Source organism: Carcharodon carcharias, chromosome 3, assembly GCF_017639515.1.
Source record: "Carcharodon carcharias isolate sCarCar2 chromosome 3, sCarCar2.pri, whole genome shotgun sequence".
Taxonomy (NCBI): Eukaryota; Metazoa; Chordata; class Chondrichthyes; order Lamniformes; family Lamnidae; genus Carcharodon; species Carcharodon carcharias.
The window spans coordinates 168199887-168216432 of record NC_054469.1 but is presented as its reverse complement, the minus strand read 5'-3'; positions in this window follow the sequence as shown (position 1 = coordinate 168216432).

The window sequence follows — 16546 nt, the reverse complement described above, 5'->3', positions numbered from 1 at the left end:
AATGTAGCTTTCCAGATACATACAGACACCCAACATTCCATATGAACAGCCAATCTAGAATTCCAGATCCACAGGCATAAAACATTCCTGATTTGCAAGCAACCTTAAGTTCCAGACACACAGAGATGCAGCATTTAAGATACATAAACAATCTGACATCTCAGAACCTCAGGTATTCCAGCATTTGGACACACAGACTGCTAGCATTCCAGATGCACAGACATTCCAGGTCCCGGGGCAATCCAGCATGCCAGATATCCAGACAATCCAGCAATCCAGATAGACAGAGAATTGAGCAGCCTAAATAGAGAAAGACGCAGAATTCCAGATTCACAGATAATTGAGCAGTCTAGATACACAGACATCCAGCATCCCAGATAGACAAATAGCTGAGCATTTTAGATGCACACACATCCAGCATCCAAGATAGACAGAAAATTCAGCTGTTTTGATGCACAGATAGGCAGCATCACAGATAGACATGTAATCAAACAGTCTAGATACACAGACACCAAGCATTACAGATACAGCGATATTTGAGCAGTCTAGATACACAGACACCCAGCATCCCAGATAGGTAGATAATTGAGCAATCTAGATGCACAGAGACCCAGCATTCCAGATAGATAGATAATCTAGCAGTCTAGATACACAGACACTGAACATCCCTGGTAGACAGATAATTGTGCATTCTAGATACACAGACACACAACATCCAAGATAAACAGGTAATTTAGCATTCTATATACACAGACACCCAGCATCCTACATAGACAGATAATCCAGCAGTCCAGTAAAAACAGATACCCAACATCCCAGATGGACAGATACTCGAACAGTTTAGATACACAGACATACATCATTCCAGATAGACAGATAACCGAGCGTTCTAGATACAAAGACACCCAACATTTCAAATAGACAGATAATTGAGCATTTTAGGTATATAGACACTGAGCATCCAAAATACATAGAAAATCAAGCCGTCTAGATACACAGACATACAGCGTCCTAGATAGGAACAGGAATGAGCATTCTAGATACACAGACACCCAACATCCCGGATAGACAGATATTTGAGCATTTTAGATGTGCAGACATTCGGCATCCAAGAGAGATAGCTAATTCAGCTGTCTTGAAACACAGCATCACATACAGACAGATAATCAAACAGCTATAGATACACAGACACTAAGCATTGCAGATAGAGTGATATTCGAGCAGTCTAGAGACAGAGAGACCCAGATAGACAGATTATCAAGAGGTCTAAGTACACAGACACTAAGCATTTCAGACAGATAATTGAGCATTTTAGATACACAAAATCTCACCATCCCAGATAATTGAGCAGTGTAGTTACAAAGACATCCATCATTCCAGATACTCAGAAAATCGAGTATTCTAGGTACACAGTTACCGAACATTACTGATAGGTAGATAATCAAGCAGTCTAGATACACAGACACCCAGCAACACAGATAGACATCTAATTAAGCATTATAGATGCAACCAACATCCAGCATTTCAGATAGACAGATAATTGAGAATTTTAGATACACAGACACTGAGCATCCCAGGTAGACAGATATTCAAGAATTCTAGATAACAGATGCCCAGCATTCCAGATAGAAAGATAATCAAGTATTCTAGATACAGATACATCAAGCATCACAGGCAAACAGAAAACCAAGCATTGTAGATACACAGACACCCAGAATCCCAGATAGACAGAGAATTGGGCAGCCTAAATAGAGACACAGCATTCCAGATATACAGATAATTGAGCAGTCTAGATACACAGACACACAGCATCCCAAATAGAGAGATAGTTGAACAGTTTCGATACACAGACACACAGCAACCCAGATAGAAAGATATTCATGCAGTCCAGATACATAGGCAATGAGCATTTCAGATAGACAGATAATCGAGCAGTCGAGATACACAGACACACAGCAACCCAGAAAGACAGAAAATCAAGCGCTATGTATATATAGGCATTGAGCTTTGCAGAGAGACAGATAATTGAGCAGTCGAGTTACACAGGCATCCATCATCCTAGATAGACAGATTATTGATTATTCAAGATACACAGTCACTCAGCATCACACACAGACAGATAATCTAGTGGTCCAGCTACACAGACCCAGCACCGCCCAGGTAGACAGATAATCGAGCAGTCTAGAGAAACAGACACCCAGCATCCCAGATAAACAAATAGTCGAACAGTCCAGATACACAGACACCCAACATCCCAGATAGACATCTAGTCAAGCATTCTAGATGCAACCAACATCCAGCATTACAGATAGACAGACAGTCGAGCAGTTTAGATAGACACACACCGTGCATTCTGGATAGGTAGATAAATAATTGAGCAGCGTAGATACACAGACACCCAGCATCCCAGATAGATAGATAATTGAGCAGTCTAGATACACAGACATACAGGTCCCAGATGGACAAAGGAACGAGCGTTCTATATACACAGAACCCCCAGCATCCAGTTAGTCAGGTATTCAAGCATTTTAGATGTACAGACATCCAGCTGTCTTGATACACCGATACAAAGCATCACAGATAGACGGATAATCAAGCAGTCTAGATACACAGTCACCAAGGATTCCAGATAGACAGCTAGTCAAGCACTCTAGATACACAGATACCCAGCATCTCAAATAGATAGATAGATAATCGAGCATTCCAGATACACTGACATGAAGTATCTCAGAGAGATAGATAAACCAGGAGTCCAGATGCAACAGGCATCCGGTATTGCAGATAGACAGATAATTGAGCAGTCTAGATAGACAGACACTGTGCATTCCAGGTAGATAGAGAAATAATTAAGCAGTGTAAAGACACAGACACTCAGCACCCAGATAGACAGATAAACAACCATTTTGGATACACAGCCATCCAGCATCCAAGATAGACAGGTAATTGAGCAGTCTAGGTACACAGACACACAGCATTCCAGATTAACACCTACTCAGGCGTTCTAGACACACAGGACCCAGCATCCCAGTTGGACAAATAACCCAGCTGCCTAGATAAACAGACATCCAGCATTCCAGATAGACATCTAATCAAGCATTCTAGATGCAGCCAACATCCAGCATTACAGATAGACAGATAATTAAGCATTTTAGATATGTCAACACCCAGCATCCCAGATAGACAGATAATCGAGCAGTTGAGATACACAGACACCCAGCATCCCAGATAGATAGATAATTGACCAGTCTAGCTACACAACATACAGGTCCCAGATAGACACAGGAACGAGCGTTCTATATACACAGAACCCCCAGCATCCCAGTTAGAAAGGTATTCGAGTATTTTAGATGTACAGACATCCAGCTGTCTTGATACACCAATACAAAGCATCTCAGATAGACGGATAATCAAGCAGTCTAGATACACAGTCACCAAGGATCCCAGATAGGCAGCTAGTCAAGCACTCCAGATACACAGAAACCCAGCATCTCAAATAGACAGATAGATAATCGAGAATTCTAGATGCACTGACGCCCAGTATCTCAGAGAGATAGATAACCCAGTTCCAGATACAACAGACATCCAGCAATCCAGATAGACTGATAATCGAGCTGTCTAGATAGACAAACACTGTGCATTCCAGGTAGATAGAGAAATAATTAAGCAATGTAAATACACAGACACTCATCACCCAGATAGACAGATAATCAACCATTTTGGATACACAGCCATTCAGCATCCAAAATAGACAGATAATCAAGTAGTCTAGGTACACAGACACACAGCATTCCAGATTGACACCTAATCGGGCATTCTAGATACACGGAACTCAGCATCCCAGTTGGACAAATAACCGAGCTGTCTGGATAAACAGACATCCAGCATTCAGATAGACATCTAATCAAGCATTTAAGATGCAACCAACATCCAGCATTTCAGATAGACAGATAATTGAGCATTTTAGACACACAGACACTGAGCATCCCAGTTAGACAGATATTCAAGAATTCAGGATAACAGATACCCAGCATTCCATATGGAAAGATAATCATGTATTCTAGATACACATACATCAAGCATCACAGGCAAACAGAAAACCAAGCATTCTAGATATACAGGCACCGATAATTCCAGATAGACAGAGAACTGGGCAGCCTAAATAGAGACACAGCATTCCAGATACACAGATAATTGAGCAGTCTAGATACACAGACACCCAGCATCCCAAATAGAGAAATAGTTGAACAGTTTTGATACACAGACACACAGCAACCCAGATAGAAAGATATTCATGCAGTCCAGATCCATAGGCAATGAGCATTTCAGATAGACAGATAGTCGAGCAGTTGAGATACACAGACACACAGCATCGCAGATAGACAGAAAATCAAGCGCTATGGATATATAGGCATTGAGGTTTCCTGAGAGACAGGTAATTGAGCAGTCGAGTTACACAGGCATCTATCATCCTAGATAGACAAAATATTGATTATTCGAGATACACAGTCACCCAGCATCACACATAGACAGATAATCGAGCAGTCCAGATACACAGACCCAGCACCTCCCAGGTATACAGATAATCGAGCAGTCTTGATACACAGACACCAAGCATCCCAGATAAACAAATAGTCGAACAGTCTAGACGCACAGACACCCAGCATCCCAGATGGACATCTAATCAAGCGTTCTAGATGCAACCAACATCCAGCATTACAGATAGACAGACAGTCGAGCAGTTTAGATAGACAGACACCGTGCATTCCAGATAGGTGGATAAATAATTGAGCAGCATAGTTACACAGGCACCCAGCATCCCAGATAGACAGATAATTGAGCAGTCTAGATACACAACATACAGGTCCCAGATGGACACAGGAACGAGCTTTCTATATACACAGAACCCCCAGCATCCCAGTTAGACAGGTATTTGAGCATTTTAGATGTACAGACATCCAGCTGTCTTGATACACCGATACAAAGCATCACAGATAGACGGATGATCAAGCAGTCTAGATACACAGTCACCAGGGATTCCAGATAGGCAGCTAGTCAAGCACTCTAGATGCACAGATACCCAGCATCTCAAATAGATAGATAAATAATCGAGCATTCCAGATACACTGACACGAAGTATCTCAACGAGATAGATAACCCAGGATTCCAGATGCAACAGGCATCCGGTATTGCAGATGGATAGATAATTGAGCAATCTAGATAGACAGACACTGTGCATTCCAGGTAGATAGAGAAATAATTAAGCAGTGTAAATACACAGACACTCAGCACCCAGATAGACAGATAATCGAAAATTTTGGATACACAGCCATCCAGCATCCAAGATAGACAGATAATTGAGCAGTCTAGGTACACAGACACACAGCATTCCAGATTGACACCTAATCGGACATTCTAGACACATAGAACCCAGCATCCCAGTTGGACAAATAACCCAGCTGCCTAGATAAACAAACATCCAGCATTCCTGATAGACAGATAATTGAGCATTTTAGATACACAGACACTGAGCATCCCAGGTAGACAGATATTCAAGAATTCTAGATAACAGATACCCAGCGTTCCAGATAGAAAGATAATCAAGTATTCTAGATACACATACATCAAGCATCACAGGTAAACAGAAAACCAAGCATTGTAGATACACAGACACCCAGAATCCCAGATAGACAGAGAATTGGGCAGCCTAAATAGAGACACAGCATTCCAGATACACAGTTAATTGAGCAGTCTAGATACACAGACACACAGCATCCCTAATAGAGGGATAGTTGAACAGTTTCGATACACAGACACACAGTAACCCAGATAGAAAGATATTCATGCAGTCCAGGTCCATAGGCAATGAGCATTTCAGGTAGACAGGTAATTGAGCAGTCTAGATATACAGACACACAGCAACTCAGATAGACAGAAAATCACGCGCTATAGAAATATAGGCATTGAGCTTTGCAGAAAGACAGGTAATTGAGCAGTCGAGTTACACAGGCATCCACCATCCTCGATAGACAGATTATTGATTATTCGAGATACACAGTCACTCAGCATCACACATAGACAGATAATCGAGTGGTCCAGATACACAGACCCGGCACCTCCCAGGTAGACAGATAATCGAGCAGTCTAGATACACAGACACCCAGCATCCCAGATAAACAAATAGTCGAACAGTCTAGACACACAGACACCCAGCGTCCCAGATGGACATCTAATCAAGCGTTCTAGATGCAACCAACATCCAGCATTTCAGATAGACAGATAATTGGGCATTTTAGATACACAGACACTGAGCATCCCAGATAGACAGATATTCAAGAATTCTAGATAACAGATACCCAGCATTCCATATAGAAAGATAATCAAGTATTCTAGATACAGATACATCAAGCATCACAGGCAAACAGAAAACCAAGCATTGTAGATACACAGACACCCAGAATCCCTGATAGACAGAGAATTGAGTAGCCTAAATAGAGACACAGCATTCCAGATACACAGATAATTGAGCAGTCTAGATACAAAGACACACAGCATCCCAGATAGAGAGGTAGTTGAACAGTTTCAATACACAGACACACAGTAACCCAGATAGAGAGATAATCATGCAGTCCAGATACATAGGCAATGAGCATTTCAGACAGACAGATAATTGAGCAGTCTAGATACACAGACACACAGCATCCCAGATAGACAGAAAATCAAGCGCTATGTATATATAGGCATTGAGGTTTCCTGAGAGACAGGTAATTGAGCAGTAGAGTTACACAGGCATCCATCATCCTAGATAGATAAAATATTGATTATTCGAGATACACAGTCACACAGCATCACACATAGACAGATAATCGAGCAGTCCAGATACACAGACCCGGCACCTCTCAGGTAGACAGATAATCGAGCAGTCTAGATACACAGACACCCAGCATCCCAGATAAACAAATAGTCGAACAGTCTAGATACACAGCCAGCCAGCATTCCAGATAGACATCTAATCAAGCATTCTAGATGCAACCAACATCCAGCATTACAGATAGACAATCGAGCAGTTTAGATAGACAGACACCGTGCATTCCAGATAGGTAGATAAATAATTGAGCAGCATAGATACACAGACACCCAGCATCCCAGATAGACAGATAATTGAGCAGTTGAGATACACAGACACCCAGCATCCCAGATAGAGAGATATTTCAACAGTTTCGATATACAGACACACAGTAACCCAGATAGAAAGATATTCCTGCAGTCCAGATCCATAGGCAATGTGCATTTCAGATAGACAGATAATTGAGCAGTCCAGATACATAGACACACAGCAACCCAGATAGACAGAAAATCAAGCGCTATGGATATATAGGCATTGAGCTTTGCAGAGGTACAGGTAATTGAGCAGTCGAGTTACACAGGCATCCATCATCCTAGATAGACAGAATATTGATTATTCGAGATAAACAGTCACCCAACATCACACATAGACAGTTAATCGAGCAGTCCAGATACACACACCCAGCACCTCCCAGGTAGACAGATAATTGAGCAGTCTAGATACACAGACAGCCCCCATCCCAGATAGAAAGATAATCATGCAGTCCAGACCCATAGGCAATGAGCATTTCAGATAGACAGATAATCGAGCAGTCTAGATAACAGACATACAGGTCCCAGATGGACACAGGAATGAGCGTTCTATATACACCGAACCCCCAGCATTTCAGTTAGTCAGGTATTCAAGCATTTTAGATGTACAGACATCCAGCTGTCTTGATACACAGATACAAAGCATCACAGATAGATGGATAATCGCACAGTCTAGATACACAGTCACCAAAGATTCCAGATAGACAGCTAGTCAAGCACTCTAGATACACAGATACCCAGTATCTCAGAGAGATAGATACAACAGGCATCCAGCATTCCAGATAGACTGATAATCGAGCAGTCTAGATAGACAGACACTGTGCATTCCAGGTAGATAGAGAAATAACTAAGCAGTGTAAATACACAGACACTCATCATCCAGATAGACAGATAATCGACCATTTTGGATACACAGCCTTCCAGCATCCAAGATAGACAGATTATCGAGCAGTCTAGGTACACAGACACAGACACACAGCATTCCAGATTGACACCTTACCGGGCATTCTAGATATACACAACCCAGCATCCCAGTTGGACACATAACCGAGCTGTCTAGATAAATAAACATCCAGCATTCCAGATAGACAGGGAACCAAGCATTCTACATACGCAGACATCCAGCATCCCATATAGACAGATTATCCAGCAGTCCAGGTACACAGACACCCTCCGGGACACCCTGGTCCACTCCTCCATCACTCCCTACACCTCAACCCCCTCCCACGGCACCTTCCCATCCAACCGCAGAAGGTGCAACACCTGCCACTTTACTTCCCCCCTCCTCTACGTCCAAGGGCCCAAGCACTCCTTTCAAGTGAAGCAGCACTTTACTTGCACTTCCCTCAATTTAGTCTATTGCATTCGCTGCTCCCAATGCGGTCTCCTCCACACTGGAGAGACCAAACGCAGACTGGGTGACTGCTTTGCGGAACACCTTCGGTCATCCGCAAGCATGACCCAGACCTCCATGTCCCTTGCCATTTCAACACACCACCCTGCTGTCATGTCCATATGTTCGTCCTTGGCTTGCTGCAATGCAAACTAGAGGAACAGCACCTCATCTTCCGACTAGGCACTTTACAGCCTTCCGGACTTAATATTGAGTTCAACAATTACAGATCATGAACTCTCTCCTCCATCCCCACCCCCTTTCCGATCCCCCTCGTTCCAATAATTAAAAAAAATTACAAATATGTTTTTCTTTTCCCTCCTTTTTAAAAATTTATTTCGATCTATTGTTTCATCTCCCTCTTTTAGCCCATTTCGATCCCTTCCCCCCACCCCACCCCACCAGGGCCATCTGCCACTAGCTTGTCCTGCTTTCTATCCTTAATGTCCTAATTAGCACATCCTTCAGATAATATCACCATCTTCAACACCCGTTTGTCCTTTTGTCTATGGCATCTTTGGCAGTCTCTTCTTGGCCTCCACCTATCACTGGCCCCCTATCGAGCTCTACCTGTCCCACCTACCCCCCTCTACCAGCTTATATTTTATCTTATTTCTATATGTCTCAGTTCTGACGAAGGTCATACAGACTCAAAACATCAACTGTATCCCTCTCCGCAGATGCTGAGTTTTTCCAGGTATTTTTGTTTTTGCCCCAGATGGACAGATAACTGAGCAGTCTAGATACACAGACATACAGCATCCCAGATAGATAGATAATTGAGCATTCTAAATGCACAGATACCCAGCATCCCTGATAGACAGATATTTGAGCATTTTAGATGCACAGACATCTAGCATCCAAGATAGACAGATAAATCAGCTGTCTCGATACACAAATAGACATCATCACAGATCGAACAGTCTAGTTACACAGACACCCAGCATTCCAGATAGTTATATAATTGAGCAGTCTAGACACACAGACATCCAGCATCCCAGATAGACACATAATTGCATATTCTAAATACACAGAACCACAGTATCGCAGATAGACAGATAATCGAGTATTCCACATAATAGAGCAGTATAGTTACACAGACTAATCATCCCAGATGGACAGATACTCAAACAGTCTAGATACCAGGTCACCCAGCATTCCAGATAGACAGATAATACAGCAACCTATATGCACAGACACCTAGCATTCCAGATAGACAGATAATAGAGTAATCTAGATACATAGAAACCCAGCATTTCAGATGGACAGATAATCGAGCAGTTTAGATACACAGATACACAGTATCCCAGAGAGACAGATAATTCAGCAGTCTAGATAGACAGTCACCCAGCATTTCAGATAGACAAATGATCAAGCATTTTAGATACACAGAAACCTATCATCCCAGATAGACACATAATTGAGCATTCTAGATACACAGACACACAACATCCGAGATAGACAGATAATTGAGCATTCTACATTTGCAGACATCCAGTATCTCACATAGACAGATAATCTAGCAGTCCAGGTACATAGACACCCAGCATCCCAGATAGGCAGATGATTGAGCAAATTAGATACAGAAGAAACCCACCATCCCGCATACACTTAATTAAGCAGTGTAGATACACAGACACCCAGCATCCTAGATAAATGGATAATCAAGCATTCTGGATTCACAGCCATCCAGCATCCCAGACAGACGGATAATCGAGCAGTCTAGATACACAGGCACCGAGCATTCCAGATAGACAGATAATTCAGCAATTTCAGATAGATAATCAAGCAGTTAAGATACACAGACACCCAGCATTCCAGATAGATCGATAATCGAGCATCCTAGATATACAATCATACAGCTTCCCAGATAGACAGTTAATTGAACATACTAGACACACAGTCACCCAGCATTCAGATAGACAAATAATCGAGTAGTCTTGATACACATGCACACAGCATCCCAGATAGACAGATAACTGCGCAGCCTAGATAAACAGACACTCAGCATTCCAGATAGACAGATAATTGTGCAGCCTAGATACACAGATATTAAACACCCCTGATGGACAGATACTCAAACAGTCTACGTGCACAGACGTATGGATTCCAAATACAGATAATCGAGCATTCTCGATACACAGACATTCAGCATCCCAGATGGAAAGAAAATCAAACAGTCTAGATACACAGACATCCAGCATCCCAGATAGACAGATAATCAAACATTCTAGATACACAGATGCCCAGATTTCTAGATAGATTAATAATTGAGCAGTCTAGATACACAGCCACCCAGCATCCCAGATAGACAGACACCTGAGCTTTCTAGATACACATACATTCAACATCCCGATTGAAAGATAATTTTGCTTTCTCAATATACAGACACAAAGCATCCCAGATAGACAGTTAATCGAGCATTCTAGACACACAGTCACCCAGCATTTCAGAAAGACAGATAATTGAGCAATTTAGATACACAGAAGCCTAACATCCCACATAGACAGATAATCGAGCAGTCCAGATACATACAGACTCAGCATCTCAGATAGACAGATCATCAAGCATTCCAGATACAACCAACATCTAGCATTTCAGATAGATGGATAATCAAGTAGCCTAGATAGACAGACACCTTGCAGTCCAGATAGATAGATAAATAATCGAGCAGTGTTGATACACAGACACTTAGCATCTCAGATAGACAGATAATCAAGCATTCTGGATACACAGATACCCACCATCCTAGATGGACAGTCGCGCAGTCTAGATACACAGGCACACAACATCCCAGAAAGACATCTAAATGAGCATTCTAGATATACCGAGAACCAGCATCCCAGATAGACAGCTATTCACGTGTCTAGGTACACAGACACCGAGCATTCCAAATACACAGTTGCCCAGCATTCCAAATACACAGTCACCCAGCAGACTAAATGCACTATCACCCAGCAGACCAAATACACAGTCATCCAGAAATCCCTAAACACAGTCACCCAGTATTCCCTATACATAGTCACCCAACAATCCCTGTACACGGTCTACCAGCATTCCCTGTACACGGTCACCCAGCATTCCGAATACACATTCACCCAGCATTCCAAATATACATTCACCCAGCATTCCATATGTACAGTCTACCAGCTTTGAAATACACAATCACCCCACATTTTAAATACACATTCACCTAGCATTCTAAATATACAGTCACCCAGCATTCCGTATACACTGTCAGCCAGCATTCCATATACAAAGTCCCCCAGCACTCCAGGCACACAGTCACCCAGGATTCCAGGTGCAGAGTTGCCCAGAATTCCAAATACACATCATCCTGCATTCCAAATACACAAATACCCAGGATTCAAGGTGTACAGTAAACCAGCTTTGAAATTCACAGTCACCTGGCTTTCAAAAAATACTGTCATCCAGCATTTGATGAGTATAGTTACCAAGTATTCCAAATACACAGTCAACCAGCGTTCCAAATACACAGTCAACCAGCATTCCAGATAGACAGGTAATTCAGCTGTCTCCATACACAGATACACAGCATCACAGATAGACAGACAATCGAACAGTCTGGATACACAGACACCCAGCATTCCAGATAGATCGATAATCGAGCATCCTAGATATACAGTCATACAGCTTCCCAGATAGACAGTTAATTGAGCATCCTAGACACACAGTCACCCAACATTTCAGATAGACAAATAATCGAGCATTCTGGACACACAGCCATCCAGCGTCACAGATAGACAAATAATCGAGCAGTCTTGATACACATGCACACAGCATCCCAGATAGACAGATAACTGCGCAGCCTAGGTAAGCAGACACCCAGCATTCCAGATAGACAGATAATTGTGCAGCCTAGATACACAGATATTAAACACCCCTGATGGACAGATACTTAAACAGTCTACATACACAGACATACAGATTCCAGATACAGATAATCGAGCATTCTTGATACATAGACATTCAGCATCCCAGATGGAAAGATATTCAAACAGTCTAGATACACAGACATCCAGCATCCCAGATAGACAGATAATCAAACATTCTAGATACACAGATGCCCAGATTTCTAGATAGGTTGATAATTGAGCAGTCTAGATACACAGCCACCCAGCATTCCAGATAGACAGATACTTGAGCTTTCTAGATACACATACATTCAACATGGGAATTGAAAGATAATTTTGTTTTCTCAATGTACAGACACAAAGCATCCCAGATAGACAGTTAATCAAGCATTCTAGACACACAGTCACCCAGCATTTCAGATAGACAGATAATTGAGCAATTTAGATACACAGAAGCCCAACATCCCACATAGACAGATAATCGAGCAGTCCAGATACATACAGACTCAGCATCTCAGATAGACAGATCATCAAGCATTTCAGATACAACCAACATCCAGCATTTCAGATAGACGGATAATCGAGCAGCCTAGATAGACAGAGACCGTGCAGTCCAGATAGATAGATAAATAATCGAGCAGTGTTGATACACAGACACCTAGCATCTCAGATAGACAGATAATCAAACATTCTGGATACACAGATTCCCACCATCCCAGATCGACAGATAGTCGAGCAGTCTAGATACACAGGCACACGACATCCCAGAAAGACATCTAAATGAGCATTCTAGATACACCGAGACCCAGCATCCCAGATAGACAGCTATTCACGTGTCTAGGTACACAGACATCGAGCATTCAAATACACATCTCCCAGCATTCCAAATACACAGTTGCCCAGCATTCCAAATGCACAGTCACCCAGCAGACTAAATGCACTATCACCCAGCAGACCAAATACACAGTCACCCAGTATTCCCTATACACAGTCACCCAAAAATCCCTCTACATGGTCTCTCAGCATTCCCTATACATGGTCACCCAGCATTCTGAATACACATTCACCCAGCTTTCCAAATACACAAATACCCAGCATTCCATATGTACAGTCAACCAGCTTTGAAATATACACTCACCCCACATTCTAAATACACATTCACCCAGCATTCCAAATATACAGTCACCCAGCATTCCGTATACACTGTCAGCCAGCATTCCATATACAAAGTCCCCCAGCACTCCAGGCACACAGTCACCCAGGATTCCAGGTGCAGAGTTGCCCAGAATTCCAAATACACATCATCCAGCATTTCAAATACACAAATACCCAGGATTCCAGGTGTACAGTAAACCAGCTTTGAAATACACACTCACCTAGCTTTTGAAAAATACTGTCATCCAGCATTTGATGAGTACAGTTACCAAGCATTCCAAATACACAGTCAACCAGAAATTGAAATACACAGTCGCCCAGCATTCCAAGTACACAGAATCACACAGTGCAGAAGAAGCCCTTCGGCCCATCGAGTCTGCATCGACATGTGAGAAACACCTGACCTACCTATCTAATTTCATTTACCAGCACTTGACCCTTGGCCTTGAATGTTATGACATGCCAAATGCTCATCCAGGTACTTTGTAAAGGATATGAGGCAACACGCCTCCACCATCCTCCCAGACAGTGCATTCCAGACCATCGCCACCCTCTGGTTTTTCCTCACATCCCCCCGAAACCTCTTGCCCTCACCTTGAACTTATGTCCCCTCGTGACTGACCCTTCAACTAAGGAGAACAGCTGCTCCCTATCCAATCTGTCCATGCTCCTCATAATCTTGTACGCCTTGATCGATCACCCTTCAGTTTTCTCTGCTCCCACGAAAACAACCCAAATCTATCCAACCTCTCTTCATAACTTAAATGTTTCATTCCAGGCAACATCCTGGTGAATCTCCTCTGCACCCCCTCTGGTGCAATCACATCCTTCCTATAATGTGGCGATCAGAACTGCACACAGTACTCCAGCTGTGGCCTCACCAAGGTTCTATACAACTCCAATTTGACCTCCCCGCTTTTATAATCAATGCCTCGAATGATAAAGGCAAGTGTCCCATATACCTTTTTCACCACCCCTCTAACATGCCCCTCCACCTTCAGAGATCTATGGACACACACGCCGAGGTCCCTTTGTTCCTCAGAACTTCTTAGTTTCATGCCATCCATTGAATACTTCCTTGTCAAATTACTCCTTCTAAAGTGCATCACCTCACACTTTTCAGGATTAAATTCCATCTGCCACTTAGCTGCCCATTTGACCATCCCATCTATATCTTCCTGTAGCCTAAGACACTCAACCTCACTGTTAACCACCCGGCCAATCTTTGTGTCATCCACAAATTTACTAATCCTACCCCCCACATAGTCATCTATGCTGTTTATATAAATGACGAATAATAGGGGACCCAGCACAGATCCCTGTGGTACATGACTGGACACTGGCTACCAGTCACTAACGCAGCCTCCCGTCATCATCCTCTATCTCCTACAAATAAGCCAATTTTGAATCCACCTTATCAAATTACCCTGTATCCCATGTGCATTTGCCTTCTTTATAAGTCTACCATGTGGGACCTTGTCAAAGGCTTTGCTGAAACCCATGTAAACTATATCAACTGCAGTACCCTCATCTACGCACCTGGTCAGCTCCTCAAAAAAGTCAATCAAATTAGTTAGGAATGACCTCCCTCTGACAAAGCCATTCTGACTATCCCTGATCAAACCTTGCCTCTCCAAGTGGAGATAGATTCTCTCCTTCAGAATTTTCTCCAATAGTTTCCCTACCATTGAAGTGAGGCTCACAGGTCTGTAGTTCCCTGGCTTATCTCTACAACCATTCTTAAATAGCAGAACCACATTAGCTGTTCTCCAGTCCTCTGGCACCACCCCCTTGGCCAGAGAGGAATTCAAAATTTGGGTCAGAGCCCCTGCAATCTCCTCCCTTTCCTCCCTCAGCAGCCTGGGACACAAATCATCTGGACCTGGAGATTTGTCCACTTTTAAGCCTGCCAACACCTCCAATATCTTGTCACTCCCTATATCAATTTGCTCAAGAACCTCGCAGTCTCTCTCGCCGAGTTCCATACCTTCATCCTCATTCTCTTGGGTGAAGACGGATGTGAAGTATTTGTTCAACACCTGTACACGGTCGCCCAGCATTCCATATACACAGTCGCTGAGCAGACTAAATGCACTATCACTCAGCAGACCAAATACATAGTCACTCAGTATTCCCTACACACAGTCACCCAGCAGTCCCTGTACACGGTCACCCAGCATTCCCTGTACACGGTCACCCAGCATTCCCTGTACACGGTCACCCAGCATTCCCTGTACACGGTCACCCAGCATTCCGAATACACGTCACTCAGCATTCCAAATACACATCACCCAGCATTCTATATACGTTGTTGCCCGGCATTCCAAATACACTTCATCCAGAAGACTAAATGCACCAACACCCAGCAGACCAAATACACAGTCAACCAGCATTCCCTATATACAGTCACTCAGCATTCCTTATACACAGTCACCTAGCATTCCCTGTACATAGTTCCCAGCATTCCAGATGCACGGTCACCCAGCAGTGCCTATACATGGTCACCCAGCATTCCGAATACAGAATTGCACAGCATTCCATATGTACAGTCAACCTTTGAAATAAACACATCCAGAATTCCAAACACACATTCACCCAGCATTCCAGGTGTAGCTTCATCCAGCATTTGAAATACACACTCACCCAGCATTCTAAATGCACTATTGTCCAGCATTCCCTATGCACAGTCACCCATCATTCCTTATACACGGTCGCCCAGCATTCCCTATACATAATTGCCCAGCATTTCATATGTATAGTCAACCAGCTTTGACATATGTGCACCCAGCATTCCAAATGCTCAGTCGCCCAGCATTCTAGATGTACAGTCAACCAGCTTTGAAATGCACACTCACCCAGAATTCCAAATGCACATTCACTCAGCAGACTAAATGCCCTATCACCCAGCAGACCAAATACACAGTCACCCAGAAATCCCTAAACACAGTGACCCAGCATTCCAAATACA